The sequence below is a fragment of the Aythya ferina genome (assembly GCF_964211825.1).
Source record: "Aythya ferina genome assembly, chromosome: 1".
In the NCBI taxonomy this organism is placed as follows: Eukaryota; Metazoa; Chordata; class Aves; order Anseriformes; family Anatidae; genus Aythya; species Aythya ferina.
The window spans coordinates 107,907,422-107,931,130 of NC_140296.1; the positions used below are offsets into that span (position 1 = coordinate 107,907,422).

Here is a 23,709-nt window from a genome sequence, read left to right on the forward strand (position 1 = left end):
CTCTTGCCTCTCACAATGGATTAAAGACTAGGGAACAAAGCCTGGAGACCTTCCAACAAAGAACTGTAAAAGTGGGTGAAATACTATCCACTAGATAAATTCTACAAAAAGAAAAGAAGTATCTGAAAAGTTAGTAATAGATTTATATTTATTTTGCCAAAAGCACTGTTTGGTTCACAATGAGTTTTCTTAGGTTGTTTTGATTATTACAGTCTCACCAGCTCTAATAACTGCTTATGTTGTAGCATTTTTTTTTTTTTTTTTAATGTATTAATAGCAGACAGACCATTTCTAGACACCTCATACTGAAGAAGAAAATGCATGTTTTTTCTATCCCTTTTCTCCTCCCTCTTCCTCTCATATCTCTCACACAACTCAGACTGAAAGAAAAATGTTTGTTAGACAGGAATAACCAATAATTTCCTTTGCTATCCTACTGCAGACTGCCATCACTGAGAACCTACACTGGCAAAGCTCACAACTACAGTTTAGTGAAAGAAAATATGAATGCACTTAATAGAGAACAGTATTACCTCAAGCACCCTTTTTTAAAACAAACAAACAAACAAACAAACAAACAAACGTAGTCCTCTTGTTATCTCCTACTAACTTAGCAATCATGTAGAGGATATTAATAACAAAATTGTTCCAAAATCTAAGTACCTAAACCAGTTACACTCATCCCTTTCCCTCTGGACTCTCCTCTACATTTTGGTCAAGCCATATTTAGACTTCTATAAAAATTCAAGTTCTCCTTTCTCTTCCAGTGCAGGATGTGAAATTCTTCACACTCCCATAAATTATATATGTGTTTTCTTTTTAATCCCATTAAGGCTTCTCAAAGATCAGTAATGTATGTATATGAGATCAATGTATGAACCATTTCCCAGTAGCATTATCAAATTTATTTATTTTGCAGCATTAGCAAAGTAGTCCTATACCAAATCACGCCTTTTCCAGGAAGTGAGCTGTACATATCGCTAATACATATGGTTCTTAATTAAGCATTCAAGAGCAAATATACAAGTTACAAAGATGTTTCTTTGACAGCATGACTATCACTAGACCTAAATGAGTAACCCCTCTGCAAAAAAAAATAAAAAAGTAAACCCACTACTTTTTCCTTTAATTTCTTCATGCATTTGCCTCAGCAGAGCAACATCATGTTCATGTTTGGTTTTGCAAAACCAAAACATGAACATTTCATTTTTACTAATGTTTCATTAGGTTTAATTGGTGATTTGAACATCGCAGAAGCAGTTGCAGTTCGACCAGGAGGTTGTGTGTATGAATATTCCATATATGTTTGTTTAATCAGAGAACATAAATGGTATGATATATTATGAAATAACCAATCAATTTTAAGTGGATATTTCTTAAGTAGGAAGGAATAGGAAGAAATAGGAAGAAAATATCAAGCAATGAGGTTTCATAAATTTTAACCAAAACATAAGAAATCCTCCTATGATAAAAAAAAAAAAAAACAAAAACAAACAAACAAACAAACAAACAAACAACCTTCAGTGATTCACTATACTATTACTATATCAAAGCATAAAAGTCCACCTGTTAAATTACCAGTTCATGGATTAAAAGATTTCCCACTGAAATGATTAAAGTACCTAAAACTCACCTAACAATGAGATATTCCTAAATTGTCCCTCTAGTTTCTCCCTCAAACAGCAGTACTATCTAGAAGTACTATAAAGTATTTTAACTTATTGAAGTTTCCTCTTCATCAGCCAGGATATAAATTACTGTGCACAAGACTTACTGCTGGAAACCAGCAAAGGCAGTGATTTCAGACAAGAACAGACAGCCGTCCCACAGCAAAGTATTTTCTCATTACAGTTGTATGCATACAAGTTAACTACTTTAATTAGTTAAGTACATGGAAATAATTGTGTGCAATTAAATACAATGGCTAATTACAGCTCGATAACTAATAACTATGACTGCATAAATATGAAGTTTGGTATAAATACTTAGCATGAGAAAAACAAAGTTCAGTCACTCATCTCACATATGGATTAAGCCTATATCCACATATTTAAATTTTCAGAAGAATCTGACTATTAATCTTGGTTATTTTAAATACTTCTAGGTCAATAGCACCAAATGGCATACAGAGAGAGGTTTTACTGTTGAAAATAGCACTTCACAGGTAGTGAGCTGCATCTGACCAAGAATCTACCAAACCAGAAAAACGTTCCCTTTGCTCCTTTTCTGTGTTGTAGAAAACATCTAAAGTTGACCTAATTTGTCCCCACATACAACTAATTAGCACAACACTGATTCATTTAAAGGTAAGGTGTAAGCTTGATCCTATCACACTGAAACAAATTCTAGTTTAGCCCTTTGTTGCCAACTACTTTCTTGACCATTTTCAATTTGACTGTACAGATTATTCAGTCCTAGAAAATAATTCTTAATTATCACCATTATAAAAACAGATTTGAAAAGGAATGGTGATTACATACCATCTGGAAATGTGCTCAAGCTGTCAAAAGAATCTGTGGATAGCTCCTGTATACAGTATTCACATTTCAGCAGGAAATCAGACTTGGTCAAGGGGGAAGAATTCATTCAGATTCATGAGTTTTTAAAAATGTGTTTGGCGTATAAAATAAAGTTCAAATATAAAGTAGAAAAATTTCACTTTAAGGGTCATCTACAGGATGCATGCTAATTTGATATACCACTGTACATTAATGCTCTAAGGAAAGAAATGAATCAGTGCTAAAATAGCTTTCATAAAAGGCCAGAACAGTGACAAGCAATTGAAAATGTGAAAGAATAAGGGAGGGAGAAAGAACTAAAAAAGGGAGGGAAAAAGAACTAAAACAAGAACCAAAATGTAAAACAAGCCACCTCCTCCCTCTCTCCCAATGCACAGGACATCTCTGGCTGCTCTGCACAATGGGAGATGTAGGAGCTCCCTGACAACATCAGGACCTCACTAGCACTTGTTGAGGTACTGCTGGCATGGGTATCCTGGCAACTGGGTCTTGAGAGACACCTGGTGGGGACAAAACTGGGACATCTTTCTTCCCATGTTTAACAACCTGGCACAGCCTCTATTAGCTTGGATAAAAATGCAATTAAGCACATTTGCTTGCCGACTAATGTACAGCAAGGAATGAGGAAATGAGGTTCATTTGTGCTGCTGGTATTCAGGGTATGCAAACTGTAAATAATGGGCAATCACATAACCGCTGTCCTGGAAAACAAAATAAAAATAAAAGTTCTGCTCAAGTGTGTAATAAGAAGAGCATGTTGTGTAAAGAAGTGTTTTGGTGGCAAAAGATGCAAGTATGATAGAAGATATTATTTCTAAAGATAAGCAACTCTAGAGAAACAGCCACCTAATTCATTGCTTGTTCTGCCTTAAAAATTAAATAGTTTAACTCAAATAAGAAAAAATAATGAAGCACATAATAGATGGAAGGACATAAAATATTCCCAGTGTCCTCAAACAAAAAGGTCATTACTGTTAATGTGTTGCTACAACCTTAGAACGTTAAGCCATTCTCAAGAAACCTAGGCAAAGCTTTGTTAGTTTCTCCAGCTCATTCATAAAGTTGGATGAAAGTTGAAATAGCAGAAATATTTTGAATCTCCTTAAAATTTCCATGCTGAACTCTCCTATTTCCAGCCATGTGAACAAAGTATAGTAAAGTTTTATGTTTAAAAGTAAAAATTTATTTTTTTTGTTAAAGTTTTGAATCTTTCCTTCCCCTTTCTCTCTCTCCTCACAACTTTTTTTTTTTTTTTTTTTTTTTTTTTAAACTTTCTTTGTCACACTTCCCAACATTTTCCTATTTCTTCTATCTGCCTTTCATTGGGATATTCTCTAAATATTTCTTTTTTGGCAACACTTTTTCTTCTTGAACAAGATTTCCCAGGGCCTATCCAATTAAACAGATATCCAGAAAACCCACAGTCTCATCAAGTTTTAAAAGTAAACCCCTCTGCAAGTAACAAAAACTGAGACTCAGAGTATTTAAGCCATGGCTCAGAAAGCACACACACAAACCCCACTTCATACTGTCTCAGGAGGCCCCAACAGGAAATTGGAACAGATGCTTAAAATATATATATTTATTCTGCTTCGTTTCTGTAGGGCAATGTGGAGGAGAGCACACTGTTTTAAATTCAGAGCACAGCCATAGCATGCCAATGAGTATGTAGCCTGAGTGGTAGAGCACCCTTGGGGTCCACACTGTGCTGCCTGGTCCAGCCTTAGCTCAGTTGATACAACACAGCCATCAGATCACTGCATGGAAAAGCACTGTGCACCAGCTGGGAGGCGGCAGAAGATGCATGCTCCTTTCATGATGCCTCCCTAATAGCTTGAACCCTCCTTCCAATCCAGCTAATCTTATGCAATTTGAGAAAATGATTTAAATAATGTAAAATATTTTTTTTCTTCTTCTTCAAAAAAAAAAATAATTTTCACATTAAAATATAATTTTCACTTTGCAATATAAAATGAAAATAAATTTAAGTTCCTTGAGAATTTTGAATCACCTTCAGAGGTAGCTTTCAAGTCTGTTTCAAATAATTTTCACTGTTTGTGTTAAACATGTTGCTATAGTCAAAAACGTACATTAGGAATTAAAATATATTGCAAGATACGAACTTCCAGCATCCATTACGATACACGATTTCAATAGACTTTGGATCCACTCTTGAAAGACTAACACGTATTTTGTTTCTTTGTTTTTTGTGAACTGTAAGACATACTTCATTTAGAGAAAATAGATACATATTATCATAAGACATAGATTCATAGAAGGGCTTGGGTTGAAAGGGCCCTTAAAGATGTTTTTCCAACCTCTTTGCTGTGGGAAGGGATCAGGTTGCCCAGGGCCCCATCCAACCTGGTGAGTTATGTCCAATACTACTACAAAAAAGGTGGGTGGAGAATGATCTAATGAGATTAATCACAGAAAGAAATGGTGTCTTCAGACATGGCACACATTAAGGCCTTTCCGTGGAATACCATCGCTGTAACAAACTCCTTCCCCCTACCTCCAGAAATGTTTTAGTCTATTCTTATGGTCATATTATATTTTCTCAAGTGCAGATATTTCAAGATATATGCCACCTCATAATAGATTTTATCACTTATCAAATAAATTTCAAAGAGAATGAGACCAGAAGATTTGAGAAAGAAAGCATGTTTCTTAATTAACAAACTTGTACAGATTCATCCAAGTATATATACTAAGCCTGGATGAGAAGCTATCAGTTCAGGTCTGGTAGATATCACCTACTCCTCATTATACTTCCTCCTTCAGCACTTTGTCTCTTTTTCCTCCAATACCTCCTCAGACACAGGGCTTGTCTCCGGCGGTGCCAATTTCTTAACATACTGGGCTAAGGGAGGAATAAAACAGGTGCATCCTGGGATAAGAGACACAACCCAAGAACAACTACAACCTTAACATGATCTCCAGGTCTATATCTAAATATTTCTACAGCATTTCTGGAATCAGAAAGAGGGTGTTGGGAAATTATCATTCAGTGAAAGAAGAAAGAAGACAGTAGACAACATGTAGCTGTGGAGTGACCAAAACGCAATATGGCTGTTGTCATGAATTTTGTTTGTTCTCATTATTTTGTTTGATCACCATTATTTATTAAGGAGTTAGTAAATGATTTCTCAAAGGCATCTTGTAATAGGTACTTTAAAACTGGCACAAGGATTTTCCTTGCTTCAGTAACACACTCTTTGCAGATGCTGTTAAAGTCCATTCAAGTGTTTTCAAAGTCACAAGTACACAACACAATTCTTTAGAGCTCTGCAGTAATGCAATGACAGTGTTTGTATTTAGTAGGCACATAACTAGACATAAACAGGATTTAGTCTCACAATTTCTTTTATCAAAAGCATCTTTTCTTCTGGGGCCACAGGAAGCCTGCCTGTCTTGTCTGTTCTCACTGGTATTGCTGTTTAAATGGAAACTATGCAATTCTGGAATACGATGCAATACAAAATACAAAAGGGAAAAAAAGATAGGGAGAGACTGACTACACATTCAGGGTGGAAAGAAGTGACCCTAAAGTCTACTGTGGCACATGAAATGAAAAGAGAAGACAAAAGCTGTAAAGTAAGGAGCTAAAAGTCTCTTTGGAGACAGCCTTCCCCTGACACCCAGCAAACACCTGAGACCATTTAGCAAATAGGTACTGGCACTTGTTATCCACAATCATAAAACAACGTGTACTCCACTGTCTCAGGTGGTACATGTACATGTACTGTGTACATGTACTGTGCATTTAGAAAAACTAGTATTTCTGACTACCTGAGTGGTTAATAGATACTCATATGCTACAACTCCTATGCTTCAAGTTTGTTACAGAAAGCAAGGTTCAAGGCAAGTGTTCAAAAATTAGGAAATACCAATATTTGGGTAGGTCATGCTGTTAAAATTCAAAGCTTTTATAAATACATATCATAACAGAGATTTATAGCATAGATTTTAATTACCTAATTACATGCTAATTTTAGCAGATTTTCCATTTCATTCAGAGTTCAAGATGGATGGTGCTCAAAGAATGCTATATGGCACAACAGAGCTTCTTTTCTCTCCAGCATGTCTCATCCATTACAAAAAATAAAAAAGGCATGAAATGACACTTTAAAAATAATGGTAGGCACCCTCAATTTACAAAGAAAAATAACAGTTGTCTTATTTGGGCCATGAAGACAAAACTGTAACTTTACCTAAAAAACCCTATTGTTAAACGAATTTCATTAAATATTGTGAATCATTCAGATTATGGTGATAAATGCCACAGAACCCCCATGAGGAAAATTAATAATTCTGCATAAAGTGCAAAGTTTTGATGATGTGTAAAAAGCACAACATATAGCCACCAAATGATGAACATAATGAAGAATCATTTAACAGTTCCCCATTTAGCAAATGCTTTCTCCCCCGTGCGGTGATGAATGCTAAGGTTTCATAGAAACATTTACAGTAAATGATTATGTAATTAATGACCATATCAATGCATATACAAAAGGGAGACTACAAGAAAATTGAAGCGCTACTTTCATTGTGACCTTTCGTTAACTTTTGCATTTGACTTTGAAACTTAAAGGTTCTTGTTCTAGGACTTTACATGTAAATGCTTTATGAATTATTTGAATTATATTTATGAATTATTTGGCCTAGCACTAAGAACAAGCTCAGACAGCACATGCATATTTTGGATTAATATACATATTTGTAGAATACTTGTATTGCACTCTGTGTTACACAGCAGAAAGAAAATTGCTTAGAACTCAACACAACCTAAAAGGAAAAATTACACATTAAGGGTTGTACTTACAATCATACACTTTTCAGTCAGTAAATGACCTTTAAGTGTTTTTTCCTTAAGAGAGAAATTTAAGCTGGCATAATTGTGTCTTGAATAAAAACATTTAATAGCTGTATTTCCTTCTTGTTTTATACGTCTCCACTGGGCCCAGAACTAGAGTTTGTGTAAAGATCATACACCAGTCTCTCTACTGTAAGTTATGGACTGTAAATGGGTTTCAGTTTGACAGTAAAACCCACTAGTGAAAACAAACTAAGGACATGGGGATGTACTACATAAGAGTGCAGACTGTGAAAAAAAAAAGAAATAAATACACAAAGTCAAATGCCTGGGAGAGTACCTACTACTTCTGCATTCCATAAGGTACAAATGAAACTGTTATCCTAAAAGACACGTATGTTTGGTTTTGACTTTTTGTTCCCCCCTCCTTTAAAACTCCCAGTCCCTCTGTTGATCAGGTCAGTAGATGATTCTGGAACTATTGTGATAGATATAAGACCTTTCACAGTGTTCCTACAAGTTTTATTTTGGGGTCCAGTGGGCAACTATATATAAGAAGTGCAGTTATCAAAAGGCTTGCACAGACAACACGTTAGGCTATGTTAAAACAACCCATGTGCAAAAACAATTCCACAAAATCACAGCACTGAGATCACTTTAAATGACATTTCTATGACAATGACAGGTACCATTGGAGTGAAGCTGGAAACGGGCAGCCAAAGGGAAGTTTGAGCAGCAAAGAACTACATGTGCACACCGTGAGACTTCGGTGTGGTCAGAGGTGGGGGGGGGTGGGTCTTAGTCACTGTATAAGCCAGAAATTAAGGTTAGGTTTGAGCAAAAGAGAGCCTTGAGGTATGGTTGCAGTTGGACTAGAAGTAGAAATCCAAAGGAAAATTGGAGCAGCAAAGAGGTCTATTCCAAGCAGATTTTATTTTTTTTTTCCTGAATCTTCCAGAAGGGACAATTTTTCATGAATATTTTGTGTAACCAGTGCTTGGCTAAGGTAGTTCTTCTAAGGTGCGGATGATACAATAGAAGGAAGGGATGTCATCCAAAAGGACCTGGACAAGCTGGAGAAGTGGGTCCACATGAAGCTAATGAGGTTCAACAACCTAAGTACAGGGTGCTGCACCTGGGCCGGGGCAATCCCAGACTGAGAGAACTCACTGGGAGCAGCCCTGTAAAGAAGGTCTTGGGTGTTCTGATTAACAAAAAGCTCAACATGAGCTGGCAGTTTGTGCTTGCAGCCCCAAGTCCAACTGCATCCTGGGCTGCATCAACAGAGATGTGGCCAGCAGGTCAAGGGAGGTGACTGTCCCGCTCTACTCTGCCCTTGTGAGGCCCCACCTGGAGTTCTGCATCCATGTCTGGGGCCCCCAGCACAAGAAGGACGTGGGGCTGTTAGAGCAGGTCCAGAGGAGGGCCACAAAGATGATCAAGGGGCTGGAATGCTTCCCCTACGAAGAAAGGCTGAGAGTTGGGGCTGTTCAGCCTACAGAAGAGAAGGCTCTGGGGTGACCTCCTTGCAACCTTTCAGTACTTGAAGGGGGCTTATAAAAAAAGATGGAGAGCAACTCTTTGCTCAATCAGATATGGACAGGACAAGGGGGAGTGATTTTAAATGAAAAGAGGAGAGATGTAGGTTAGAGGTTAGGAGGAAATGTTTCATGGAGAGGGTGGTGAGGCACTGAAACAGGTTGCTCGGAGAGGTTGTGGATGCCCCATCCCTGGAGGCGTTCAAGACCATGTTAGATGAGGCCCATGGCAACCTGATCTAGTGGGTAGCGTCCACTATGGCTGGGGTGTTGGAAATAGAAGATCTTTGAGGACCCTTCCAACCCAGGCCCTTCTATGATTCTATCATGATAATAGCAAGCCAAGAACTGAAATGCTATAATTCAGTTTTATGTTCCAATGTTCCTTAGAGTCTCAGTTTTGCTATCCCTGCTTACCCATGAAACGGATTGTGATGCAAGGGAGATTTTATTTATCTTGCACCAGCTATTCTCCCCCACACCCCCCAGTGAAACAATATGTAGTTTTTCTTCATGAATTAGCACCTACAATACTGACCTGTCACTATGTAGACATTTGATTAATGCTTAAGAGCTTAAGCCGTTCTGGTTTGTCTGAATTTTCTGGGTCTAAATTTAGCATTAAGATTTCTTGCCAATTTCAAACATCTCCTCCGAGTGTTAAACTTTACATACTGTTTCACACCTGTGCTGAATATCAGGTACACTGACTTATGTGTTTTTTTGTTTTGTTTTGTTTTGTTTTTTTCTTCACTAATGTCACTTTCATAAAAACATTTTAGACTAACAGGCTTCTTTTTTTTTTTTTTTAATAATTTTTTTGAATCTGCACTAAGAACTTTCTTAACAATAGAAAGGGTGAATTATATGCAGTCATAGAACTTCACAAGATAAAACAAGAATTATGTGAAAGAAATTCCTAAGGACAGTATCTCTATTGGTATAACAACTTTTCCATAAACTATTTATATCACTTATATGAGGAAAATTTTAGCATTTTGATATTGTTGTCATGAAGCACTTAAAAATAGCTTAAATGGATACATTAATATGGAGAAGTAAAAAATACTGCACACAGTACAGCCACTCTTCAGTTAATAAGAGCATTTTTTTTCAGTTTTTACTTATGATGCACAATCCCTTTAGATTTTGTTCCAAATAAGATTTCACATCTCTGCAGCATGTAATATTAATTTCTATGTTTATACATGTATTAAAAATCCATTAAAGCATTCAATTTAAGAGAAAGATTCTAGCATTAATGAGTCACTAGAGCTTAAAAATGTCTTAAACCATGAAAGATTTATTGTCAGGATTTATTGAGAGATTTACTGTCCTTTACAGTCAAGGGCTGTAGTACACTTGAATAGTGAAAACAATGAAATATGAACCAAAATACTGAACAGAAAATATTCCAGCAGAAGAAGGACAAATTCCACCTATGGATTTGTAAATACTTAAAAAATTACTCAAACTTGGTTATTAATATAATAATAATGAGATCCATAAAATACTTTTTATTGAGAAATGTTCTTAATAAAATCACTTTCTCGACAATATTCTCCTTGGTTTGTAGTAAAATAGAGTGGATAGGAAAAAAGAGGAACATTAATGCTTACGCTTATATATAAGTTGTTAAGAAAACTGCTTTAGAGTAAATTTACTTTGCATACTATTATTCCTGTTTGCCCACCCCTCTTCCCTGTGGCAAAGGTATATTAGAATTAACAGGATATAAATTCAAAGATGTCTAGCTTGTACTTCATCAATATTTGTCACATTCTGTTTCATTTCTGTATTTAATTTTAAAAATGTTTGAAATCATGTAATTTCTCCAGATTCTCTGAGTGCATTTCTGTTTTCCAGACTATAAAAAAATTATTAAATCATGTCTTGACTCAAGTTTCTCCACTTTATTTTCTACAGAGTAAAACATAATTATGGTATTAAAAATAAATAAATAAAGTCTTTGTCTCCATTTGTACCACTTTAAATGTCTGTGCTTAGAATAACTAAGCCAGGAGAAGTGGTAAATTAAAGATGGAAAAACTACCAGTTTCCATACAGCAACTAGGGTTTTGAGAAACCCAAACATTTAATAACTATTCAAAATAAGTTTGAATTAATATATACATCTATTAATTAAAAAATAAATTCTTATCCAGACTGAACTATTGTCAATTCTTATTTATTGCATCTGTACCTAGAGTTATTACACAGGAGAGAAATTTAGTGCTGGACTCTGAACACAACCAAAATGAAAGACAAAAATGACCTAACTTTCCATGGCAAGTCAAAGAGATGAAAGGAAAATATTGAACTGCACTGGTAAATCTTAGCTTCATATGAAATGGGGACCTTGACAGCCTGGAAAAATGGACTGACAGGAACCTCATGATGTTCAACAAAGTTCTGCACCACAACATGATGGAGGCTGCCCAGCTGCAAAGCAGCTTTGCAGAAAAGGACCTGGGGGTTCTGGTAGATCCCCAGGTTGAACACGAGCCAGCAAAGTGTCCTAGCTGTAAAGAAGGCTAATGGTATCCTGTGCTGCATGAGGCACATTGCCAGCAGGTCAAGGGATGTGACCTCCTCTGCTCAGCACTGCTGAAGACATACCTAGAGTGCTGGGTCCAATTCTAGGCTCTCCTGCACAAGAGAGACATAGACATATCTATAGTGACATATCACAGCCCATAGTGAAGGGCTACAAAGATGATGAAGGGACATCTCTGCTATGAGGAGAGGCTGAGAGAGCTGGTACTAGTTTAGCTTAGAGAAGAGAAGGCCCAGGGGAGACCTTATCTATGTCAATAAATAACTGAAGGGAAGGTGCAAAGAGGATGAAGCCAGGCTCTTTTCAGTGGTGCCCAATGACACGCCAAAAAAAGCAATGGGGACGGTCTAGAACACAACTTGTGCCTTGTGAACATCAGAAAACACTCTTACCTGGACTGTAAGGGTGACTGAGAACTGGCATAGGTTGCCAACAGAGACTGCAGAGAGGGATTTTCCATTCTTGGAAATATGAAAAGCCCATCTGAACATAGTCCTGAGCAGCCCGTCACCTATTACATGGTCCTGCTTCAGCACGGAGATTGGACCAGATGACTTCTCCAGAGGTCCCTTCCAACCTTAGCCATTTTGTGAAATGGATCACATGCACATGGGGGTGAATATCTGAATGAATATCATATTATATAAATATCATTATCATATTCAATAGGAGAGGAAAAAAAAGGATTTATATTCATTTATGGTTTTACAGAATACAACATCAAATGGGGAAACTTGCTTTCAAATCTTTTTCTGTTAAATATGACAGAAAACAACATACCTAGGCTCATTTTGAAGTGAATATCTATGCTCAACTCAGAATGGCACACACATAAGTGCCTCACCTTCCTTTCTGAAATGTCTTTGCTTAGATGTCTCACAACAGTTTTAAAGAAGAAACCATTGTTTGAAAACAAAGACAATTACATTGCAATTAGGTGAGAGGAGAAGGAAAAGTCACGAGTGTAGACAAAATAAGATGTTTTATATTTGGAGTCATTAAGCATCGACAAAATTTGAAATTGCCAAAACAGGAAAGACAACAGACAGAAATAAATACGTGTCGTTGTACTGAAACATGCTTGGTCTTAAAGTAGCCCCCACCCCCGCCCCAAGGGGAATTAGCTAAAGTAGTACAACCAGCATGTACTAGCGCAACATGGTGTGCAACAAGCAGATTCAATTACTTCTCTTCGGGTGTTTAAGTAAAATAATTTTATACCTTACCTACTTGGTGGCTAGCATTTGTGTTCAACTCAGAGCTCAAAAATGACATTTATAAAATATCCTGAATTTTTACCTGACCCTACTAAATTGTCCTACAGTTTATTATTACTGATGAAATAATTGCTGTGAATATCTGTTTTGCCTCTTTTGTGCTGCACAGTGGTTGCTGTACAGCAGGTGAAACTGTAGCACCCCTATTATCAAAGTGCCAAAACTTTAAAAAAACAAAAACTTTTTAAGTAACATCAATTTGATGATCTGCAGCAAGCATCTATGCAGGTCTTAAGACATTCATACTGTGAAAAATATTCACACAACAAAAGGTAGATGGACAAGAAGATAAGTAATTGGTTACATGCTTGGGACTGCCCACAGGGTTTTGTTTTGTTTAAAAGAAAGGCCTCTTTTTATAGTCTCTTGAATATCATTGCTGGCAGTTATGGTTTTAAACTGCAGCCTGCTCTTTCAATCCCCCTCTTGGAGTAAGGGCATACAGATACCAAGATCTTAAAATTTCTTTAATAGGTAACCGATGTGTAACTAACTTTGAAGCAGTTCTTTTCTTCCCAGAAATAATGGCAGTGGAATTGGCATGCTACATTATGATAAAAGTTTTTTATGAACATTTTGTGGCATTGTCTAATCAGATTGTATAATTATTTTATTATTATTATTTATTTATTTATTATGCTAGCTGCCTAACAAAGTACTTGAGGTCAGCCTGTCTCAGGCTGAGCTAATCAGATCACACTGTCTCAGTCTGTGGGTCCACGTATCTCAGTAATTCACCTTCAAAGAGTGACTGGTGGCAAGTGATTATAGAACTTACTAAAACAAAGGGCGTATTTACAGGTATCCTTTCACTGATGTGAGAACAGATTCACCCCAGTTTCTAGTAGTAATTAAAAGAAAATGTTGAAAAGAAACAAATAATTAAGTCTAATACAAGGTTGCACATAAAGATATTTGTGGAGTTTCTTTGCTTATGTGGTTGCACTGACCCACTATTCTACTATTATACATCACTCACAAGAGAGGATTTGAGAATATTTTTGGCAAAAAAAAAACAAGGCAAGAAGAACCTCAAACCCTACAATTTCCCTTAAAGGGAAAAATCAAGTCTTTTTTTTTTTTTTTTTTTTTCCAGGTATTTTCGTAGCAAGTTCTCATCAGTAACAAGTAGTGGATTCAATGCTCTTAGAGCAGATCTAAGTTGGGCCCACTCAAAGCTGAAAGAACAAATGCCAGATAAGGAAAAGAGGCAGGAAAAAAAAAAAAAAAAAAAAAAAAAAAACAAAAAAAAAAAACACAAAGAATAGTTGTTTCTGCCTGTATCTCTGATGTCTGTGCATAGAACTCTCCCCTCTCATCCAACCCCACCTCAAGGCATAAGCACTGTTTGGACAGCTCAAAACCAACTCAAATATTTGTGTGATGAATTACTAAAATACTTTGCTTCCCTTCCTCACCTTCTACATCTCTTCTTCAGCCTTCATTCCCACCCAGAAAAGCAATTAATCAAACAAACACACAAAATCCTAGCCATCTGAAACACTTCTGTATTATCACTGCTTGATGTCACTGTCTTGTGGACCTTAATTGCCACAGAAAGTTTTCTTCAGCAACTCGGCATGTTAAACAGTTCCACAGCTGGTTTCTCAAGATACTCCACCTTTTGACCAAAGAAAGTATTCACAGAATATGAAGTTAGGCTATAATTTTTCACTCCTGTAATCCTGCTTCTTGATCTCCAGCTTCACTACATGTATACAAATTGGGATGTGGTTACAGAATTATACTGAGACTTATGAAATACAGTTCTCTGGCAACACTATAAGGTGACATTTCAGTGACATTGTAGCAGAGTATTACCAAAACGGTTCTCTTTGCACATTGGCAAGTACAGCAAGTTCTTTCCAATCTGTTGTTCCTCACTGATGAGCTTGAAGCAGCAAGTAGAGGCATACAAACATCACCTCATGAAGAAGTCACTAATGAAAACTGCAGTGGCAGAGTCATTTAGGAAGGAAAAGCAAACAAAAATCGAAACACGTGATAAAGACTTTCCTGTTTAAGAACAAATTCTAACAAACTAGTTTAAGCTCAACACTTTTCTTTTCCTTTTTTTTTTTTTTTTTTTTTTCTTTGAATTCTGGAGAGAATAGGTCCACTAGTTAGTATAAAATTTTGCTCAACGGAAAGTGAGATGATCATAATAAAGTTCTTAAAGAGTCAGAACCTCACTATCATTTATAACCACTATTCCCACTAAAAGCAAGCTTTCACGTACATGCAACACCTTTTAAAGTTTATACTGGGCTTAAGGCTGTGTTATGATGGAACACAGCAAGCCTGTGTCCTCAGAAAATACATACTGTTTCACTGCATCCATTCTAATCACATTGTTTCTCCAGTCCAGATGTCTCAGCCCTCAGCCATGCTGCCCTATTCATGTAGCAATAAACTGAGAGGATGAAATTCTAGTCTTCCCTGAATCAATACTGTAGCTGACATTCATTTAAGTTGTTAAATCAATGCTCCTATTTCATGAGATTTTCAAAGCAGAGTTATGTTTAAGTACCATTAAAATTGAAGAATTATTGCAGAAAAAAATAATACACAAATTATGAGTTAACAACCTCATATGCAGCAATTGTTTGTCCCTTCTTCTGTTTGTTTTTTTGTTTGTTTGTTTGTTTTCAAATGAAATAGTCATGACAATAATTCAAATATTTAATTTTTGTATATAAACACACTACCTCTTTACAGATGCTTCATACCCATTGTTTTGAATTGACATGTTCAGCTACCTTCTAAACTAATAAGAAAAAATGAGAAATAGAGAAATGTACTCTAAATTGTGCGGATTTTCTTTAAAAGGGATTTTTATTTATTATTATTATTTTTTCTTTTTAGTTTTAATTGTTTTCCCAGTCTAGTAGTAACAGTGCTTATAGGAAAAGGCAATTAAAAACTACAGTTCTCTATTCAGAAAAGACTCATTTATTCAAGGTAGCTAAAATCTTTATACAGGCTATTACATGTATCTATCTCATTGTGATTTGAGCTAGCTCAGCTTAAAACACACTGAGGTCTATGAGAAAGAGAAATCTCTTTTAGCTCCCTCCACATACTCCACATAGACAAGGTTCAGAAAGATACAAGGTTCAGAAAACATGCTCTTACATATCAAAGCTCAAAGGAAATTTCTCCAAACTTCCCATTCCCCCTCAAGTCACTTCCATTTTATTCTTCTCTTGGCCATGTAACTCAGTCACAGATACCATCAATGCTTCACAATACTATGATGGCAAAAAAGAGGTAAAGAATGGAAATCTGCAATGTGGTTTAGAATTTATACCGAAACAATACATTAGTCAAAAGGTCTCTCATGTCATTTTATTTGTGTGATTAATTCCTTTTCCAGAAGGAAACAAAAATGAAAAACACCACCAACAAAACCTCTTAGATATCAATTACTTTATTTTCATAATTCATTCAAGAAAGTTGTATCAAACTCTTACCTAATTTAAAATGTGACTTTTAAAATATATGTAGACATTATGAGTTAACAGCTTTGAATACTCTTTTGGGAGCCCTTTGGGAATTTTTGCTTCATAGAACAGGAAGCTGGTGCCATCTTCAACGGGAAGCTGCTTTAGCTTGTAAACATAAGCAAATTCCTGTTTGCAGAAGCTAATAATAAAGTCTGTCCCTAGTACTTTTACTTTCCTGTGATATTCACTGTACAACACTATCTGTGTATAAGAATGCAGCAGAACATACAGGCAATGTTAAACATTTCCTTGCTAATGTATAACTCATCAGAAATACTAAGAAAGACTAAAAAAAAATATTGGAGTTAAATAGGCTTAAGGAAAAGGGTGTAATTCCTTCACTCAATCTTACATTTTCAGTCTTATACCATATTGGGTAATTGAGTAATGTTACTGTACATTTATTGCAAAACTACAAATACAAAAGTTCTAGTACTACAGACTGACCAGCAAGGGCATCAATAATGCACAACCCTTCCAGGGTCCATGGGGCTTTGGGTAAGCTGTAGGCTTAAGTTAACCACTTGCAGAAGAAGATCGTATATGTACACTAAGCACCCATAATTAGAGTCTGAGGTTAAGGATGACTTGCATTCCTAACGAGTCTGTAATATATACAATAGCTGACTTGCCCTGTAGCTAACTCAGAGGTAAAACCAAGACAGAATATTACAACACAGCAACAGTACTAGCTACATTTTTTTAACTGTTAAAAATATTTTGAAAAACCAAAATATTAGAACAATGTTAAAGAGCCACAGAGAAATAAATAAAATACTTGGCCCTTTCTTACAAGAAATTAAGAACTTGATCAAAACCTGGAAGCCAGCACTATCCTTAAAGCTTTTCTACCCACCTCTTCCATGTCCTGCTGATTGATAGCATTCCCAGCAGTAGATTAGCATAACATGGAGTGAAACAATATTTCTACAGAAGGAAGATGCCATCTGATGAACGCCCAGTGGCACATCCCTTAGCATCATGTTTGTTTTGCTTCAGGTACACCAGCCTAGATCAGATTAAGACTGTTTAGGTCATGAAGTGCAATATGCCCCAAGCTGTGCAGCTTTAGGAATGATAAATTCCCTACAGTAATGATCCATGCACTCTCCTTCTCTGAAACCCCTCTCATACCATACTCTAACATTCATGGCATGTGAATGGAACTGCAAGTAGTTCCACTTCTAGGTATGTTCCTACCAAAATCAAATAGGCAGAAGTGGCTATTTCCACGTGAAAAAAGATAATTCTTAAATACTTATCAAACTTTAACAGATTCTGCCTCCTTATTTAGTATTATGGTATGGACATTTACATAGCTGGCAGACTTATTTTGGAATAAATATTTTTTCCTGACTTTATGGAGAAAGATTTGCAAGTATATCTCAGTTACTGCACAACCAATTTGTAGAAGAGAGCAGTTTCATTGACAGCAGAAAAAATCTCTGATGAACACTGTATTTTTGTTTAATATCAATCTTTTCAACTTCTAAGCTTTTTGCAAACCCAGGAACTTTGAATTACTATTACATGTAGCATTTATATTTGTGGCAATAGCTACAAACAGCTAGTGAAACAACAATAGCTATGCTCAATATTAGGCACATCTGGATGATGAAAAAAATTGCATTATACACATTTAACAGCACATGACTTGCATCTTCAATAGTGCTGACTGAATGCATCACTGATGAAAAGTGAATTAGCTTCCATGAAGTCTGCATCAAATTTCTGTCACTAATAAGGATTTTTTTTTTTTTTTTTTTTTTTTTTGAGGGAGAGGGAGGCATGGAAGGACAGACATGGAAAACAATCACTCTCATGAATTTATTTGTCTGTGCAGTGACAGACTTAGAGTAAAAGAGGGCAGACTACCTGCTCAGCACCTGAGCCACCCTGGGGAAGTACTGCACACAACAGGTCAGAATGCAGATCAACCACTTTGTCATCAACCAACAGAGAACAATAACCTCCTTTGAACAACCAACCTCCGTAAAACAGCTTTCTTGATTTTTAAAACCTCTCTCAAATTCACCTTGCGTTCTGGTATTTTTGAACTATGTCCACTTACTAAGAGCATGGAGTACACAAGGAGGAAAAATGGAAGAGTGTTTATACACATATAAAATAAAAATAATAATATAAAATGATTAAGTCACTTCCAGCTGCAAACAAAGAGCACGACTGACTGACATTTTGAAGACTTAATCTGTCTGATGACTTCTCTGGAGAGATGACAGTTTATAATAGCTGAAGATCTGCACCCTAACCTTTTAGATTTTTATTTAAAAGGCTTAGTTGGGGGCTTTGAAAGCTTAAAACACAATCTTTTAAAATAAAAATGGTAAGGTCAGAAGCAGCCGTTTTTTCCACAATATTAAACTACAAGATCAGCACTACTTCACTAAAACTCTGGAGAAACAGAATGGGAAGTGCATTTCACCATTTCCTTGACAAGCAAAGCTCTTCCATTTTCACTGGTGCATAAACATAGCACCTCTAGTGAATTAAGAGGCAGAACATCTCTGTAACACTATATTTGTAACTATTTTATGATATTATAACACTAACTCATGCTATTGCTTATAACTAGTGGTTGAATGGACAAAACCATTACACAATTATTTTTATTGTGATCATTATATTTCCTCAACATAAGGAAGTTCTACTAAAGACCATAGAATTACTTGGGTTGGAAGAGTCCTCAAAGATCTTCTAGTTCCAACACCCCTGCCATAGTGGACGCTACCCACTAGATCAGGTTGCCATGGGCCTCATCTAACATGGTCTTGAACGCCTCCAGGGATGGGGCATCCACAACCTCTCCGAGCAACCTGTTTCAGTGCCTCACCACCCTCTCCATGAAACATTTCCTCCTAACCTCTAACCTACATCTCTCCTCTTTTCATTTAAAATCACTCCCCCTTGTCCTGTCCATATCTGATTGAGCAAAGAGTTGCTCTCCATCTTTTTTTATAAGCCCCCTTCAAGTACTGAAAGGTTGCAAGGAGGTCACCCCAGAGCCTTCTCTTCTGTAGGCTGAACAGCCCCAACTCTCAGCCTTTCTTCGTAGGGGAAGCATTCCAGCCCCTTGATCATCTTTGTGGCCCTCCTCTGGACCTGCTCTAACAGCCCCACGTCCTTCTTGTGCTGGGGGCCCCAGACATGGATGCAGAACTCCAGGTGGGGCCTCACAAGGGCAGAGTAGAGCGGGACAGTCACCTCCCTTGACCTGCTGGCCACATCTCTGTTGATGCAGCCCAGGATGCAGTTGGACTTGGGGCTGCAAGCACAAACTGCCAGCTCATGTTGAACGTAGTTTAGCAAATGATCCAAGATTACATTGCTATCCACCTTTTGGAAGATCATCGAAATCTACTTTAAATGTCATTTTGAGACAAATCAGACTGTTTGTAAGTTCTTAGTATTTTGTTCCTTTTAGCCTCACTCATTTTGTATTCCTTCTGTACAAGACTATATAGTGATTGATTTCTTTTACCTTATTGTGGATCTGCTCTTCTTTCCCGCTGGGTGGGATCTCTCACTAGAGAAAGGGCTTGTTTTGTTTTGTTTTGTTTTGGTTGAACTCACTGAAGTTCCTCCCACTCTCATCTTCTATGTATCATAACAAATAATCATTTTCGTAGAAAATAAGAAATTGAGGCCCCAGATTTAAATCTAGTAGGACAATTTTCACAAGGCAATTGTTTCTATTGCTATAAAAAGTCAATATATTTTTGGGCTTGAGAGAGAATTCTTCCTCCAAAGTAAGTGTTACTTTTGCTTGAATCAAGCTGGAAAAATATTTTTCAGAGGAAGACCGTGCATTTACTTGTAGACACTGGTGAAAGTGGTCAAGTTCACTAGAAGAATATTTCTCCTGCATAACCTAGGAGGCTCAAAATTGCTATAGTTCAGCAATCATCATAATATGGGACTTCAGTTCTGCAGGAACAGCTGAACATTGAGTACTGCCTGTTTGAAAGCAGCACAGCAAAACAGCACTTCCTCTTATCCCCCCATAAAGTGAAATTTGAAGAAAAAAAGAGAATACTATATGATAAAAAAGTGTTCTTCACATAAACTTTTCATTTTGACATACATGCATATTTAATACAGAAACCTGACTGTGACGCTTGATTTTTAAAATGTCATTGAAACTGACATGAGGCTTATTTTGTCCTCTCTTTCACAGAGAGATTCTTGATATAAAGATTCGCACTGAACAAATGTGGGCCATGCCCCAAAGTGCTCTGCAGTGGCTGCACTGGGAGATAGACTGCTGCCCTGTCCAAGGTAAGTGCCCCGTGTATGCAAGCTGAGCAAAAAATAGCAGACACTCGGTATCCCTACAGCAGAAAGAGTAAAGAAACAGTAACAAAAAATGCAATTCCCTTTTCCCTCAAGTTTCAGTGGAGCATCCAAGATGAACATTAGTGTAAATAGTGGGCTAGCAGACTATGTGATTTCAATCCCCTTGGTGTTACTGATAGGACATGTAATGCACACAGTATTTGTGCTGTTCAGCTGTTGGAGTATGACAACAGTGATGAGCCGAAGGGCTACACAGCCATCAGTACATAAGGGATATGTCACTGTTATTTATAGATAGATGCCCAAATACTACTTACATGTATCACTGGAATGACAGAATGGTGTAACATATTGATTTACACAACCTGCCCTAGAACTGAGAAGTTTGAATGTTGTTGTTTTCCTGGGCATTTTATTTTATTTTTTGTTAAGTATAATTTTATTTCCTGTTCTTTCTGCTAGGGCTCAACATCATTCTTCTAAGAATTTAGAAATTTTAACACTGATCTTACTTCCATACAAATTAAATTCAGTGCCAATATATTCCTAAATTGTTACAGTAAGCCATTTATAAAGGACAATTTTCATGAAATCTTTCAGTACATTTGAAGTCTGTTTCCATCTTTCCTTTCCACCCTACCTACCTACATGCTAAAGGAAAATCTTTAAGGATATTAAAATCAGTGTAAAGACTGATTTTTGCTTTTAAAGTTGTGAAGAAGAAAAGATAAATGACTAAATCAGTTTTATCATGAGGGAAAAAAACAAACAAACAAAAAAAAACAATCCAAGTAACCCATACTCAGAGAATTTAACAGTGGAGCAAAAGGAGCAACCTTTTGCTGGACAGTAAACCAGGAATTATGGTGCTTGTAGCTTGCAGGAATTAAAACAACAACAACAAAAAAAGGATAATAACAGATGTCTTGACAAGAATTTAGACAGTGACAACTAAAAACTGCAAAGCAGAATTATATCATGGTTCAAAGACACAACAAGAGACCTTGTTATAAATGTCACTGCCACAGACCCCAGTCTGTTGTTTTTCTAGTTCTTGTATGCCTAAAAAATACTGAATGTAAATAGCAGAAATTTCTCTTTAAGTTTCCCCTATGTTCAGACCAATGTCAGCAAATTCTAAACATGTTTAATCTTCAACATTCCTATTTTCAGACAGAATTTGTTCTCAATTAAATAATAACAAAAAGGAGCACAGAAGAGAGAACGCTCAGCCAGAAGCTCTTTTTTTTTTTTTCTTTTTAAATCAGTTTTGAATTCCTCTAGATATAAAGTTTATCTTATGACAAGCTTAGCATGGAACAATAAAAAAAAAAAGTCTTGTTAACATATTTTGCCAGTTGCAGTAAGAAACAGAAAACATCGGAAGACCTTGGAAGTCAGCAATGATCCAGTTTCTTCTCCTTTAAAATCATTTCTTTTTTTTTTTTAATCGCTTAAAATCAGATCACTTATCACATTATTTTTTAATCACTAACTTGAGGGAAACAAGTTCAAACACCAGAAAGTTTTGAAAATACTCTTCTTAATTGAAGAAAACTTGGGTTATAAAAGTCAATGTCAGAATTTCCAGTGTAAGGAGATTTCAATAGTAACAAAATAATGTTACACTAAAAATGAACAAAAACAGTTAGGTGGTTGGACACCTAACAGGTTATTATTATTATTTTTTATTATTATTATTATTATTTAAACCTAAAAGTAGAAGTCACTCCTCAAGAATCCTTTTCAAAGAGAAGGTTTCAGCCACAAGTGAAATTAATTATGCAAAACTCCTGGTAGAGCAAGGCTCTATTTAAAGTAATTATGATCCCAATTAGAAATCAAAAAGAATTAATATCAGAACTTCATTTTCATCAGGTAAATCTTATAAAGCTGTCCAGGTCTCATTACAAGCTTTAGCTTACAATGCAACATTTCAGCCCATTTATACAGTATTTCTATATCACAGAATCACAGAATTTCTAGGTTGGAAGAGACCTCAAGATCATTGAGTCCAGTCTCTGACCTAACACTAACAAGTCCTCCACTAAACCATATCCCTAAGCTCTACACCTAAATGTCTCAGAGAACAACAATCACCACAACCATCCACACCTGCAGAATCTAAAAGTTCTTGTTCCCACTTTTGTGTTCATTATTTGTGATTACTCCACTGCTCCTATACTCTATATAAAATGTGTTGGAGATGTTCCAAGGCATGAGGTTCTGAGATCACTCCAGTCTCTGAAAGGTTCACCAGGCTGCAGTAAGGTGATTATTATGATCCCTCTGAATCCTACTGAAGGAACTACCACACCACCAGGCTTTCTGTAGCCCTGCAGATGATGAAGTCTGTAACAGGGATAGTACTTTCTGTGTAGCCAACCCTTCTTCCAATTCGACATCTCCAAATTATTTCTACTCTGGCATTTTGCTATCTGTAACCACCTGCTTCATCAGTATAGTAGCCAGCAGAATTTAATGTCTTGACAATAATATTGCTTTCATGTGCAGTTCACTAGCCAAATTCAAGCATCAGACTACTTACCTTAAAGAACTGTCAGATACTGCCTAAGTTCACCTTATGCTTTGACTTTTCTCTGCCTATGAAAAAGATCAAGAGAGAGAGAGAGAGAGAATGAACTCAGGTACAGGATGTTCCTTTAGTTGATAAGATTAGCTGTTGGTAGTACCACACCACCTGCTTTCTGTTATCTCTTTCCAGTACTTATGATAGAAAGAATAGTGAGCTAAAAGACCTCTGCCATTTACTGCCATTTAAGTTCTGCTCAAAGATGTGAAAGAATGTGTGTTGCTCTGCATTTGATAATTTTGATTCCTCAGTATTCTTTTCCTTTTAGTTATTTTTCTTTTTTAAATTATTTTCCAGAAATAAGTATTAGACATTCTCTGTAAAACCCCATGTTAATTTGTCTCAGAGTTCAGTCCAAATCAAAATGTTTCTATAATGCTACAGTCAGAATAAACAATTGTTTAATAATCACAGAATGGTTGAGGTTGGAAGGGACCTCCAGAGATCATGTAGTCTAACCCTCCTGCTCAAGCAAAGTCACCTAGAGATGTTACATGAGATCACATCCAGTTTTGAATATCTCTAAAGAAGAAGACTGCACAAGCTCTCTGGGCAGCCTGTTCCATAATGTCCATCTCCATGTATAATG

At 36.4% G+C, this 23,709-nt stretch overlaps 1 long non-coding RNA gene across 1 annotated transcript in view; it reads right to left on the reverse strand.

The window, feature by feature from the left end:
* LOC311434614 overlaps positions 1-23,135 on the reverse strand; it is a 49,600-nt gene extending 26,465 nt beyond the window's left edge. The window contains exon 1 of the long non-coding RNA XR_014691599.1: positions 23,076-23,135. This is a non-coding gene — a long non-coding RNA (uncharacterized lncRNA). The remainder of the gene's footprint in view (positions 1-23,075) is intronic.
* Between the last annotated feature and the right edge of the window lie 574 nt (positions 23,136-23,709).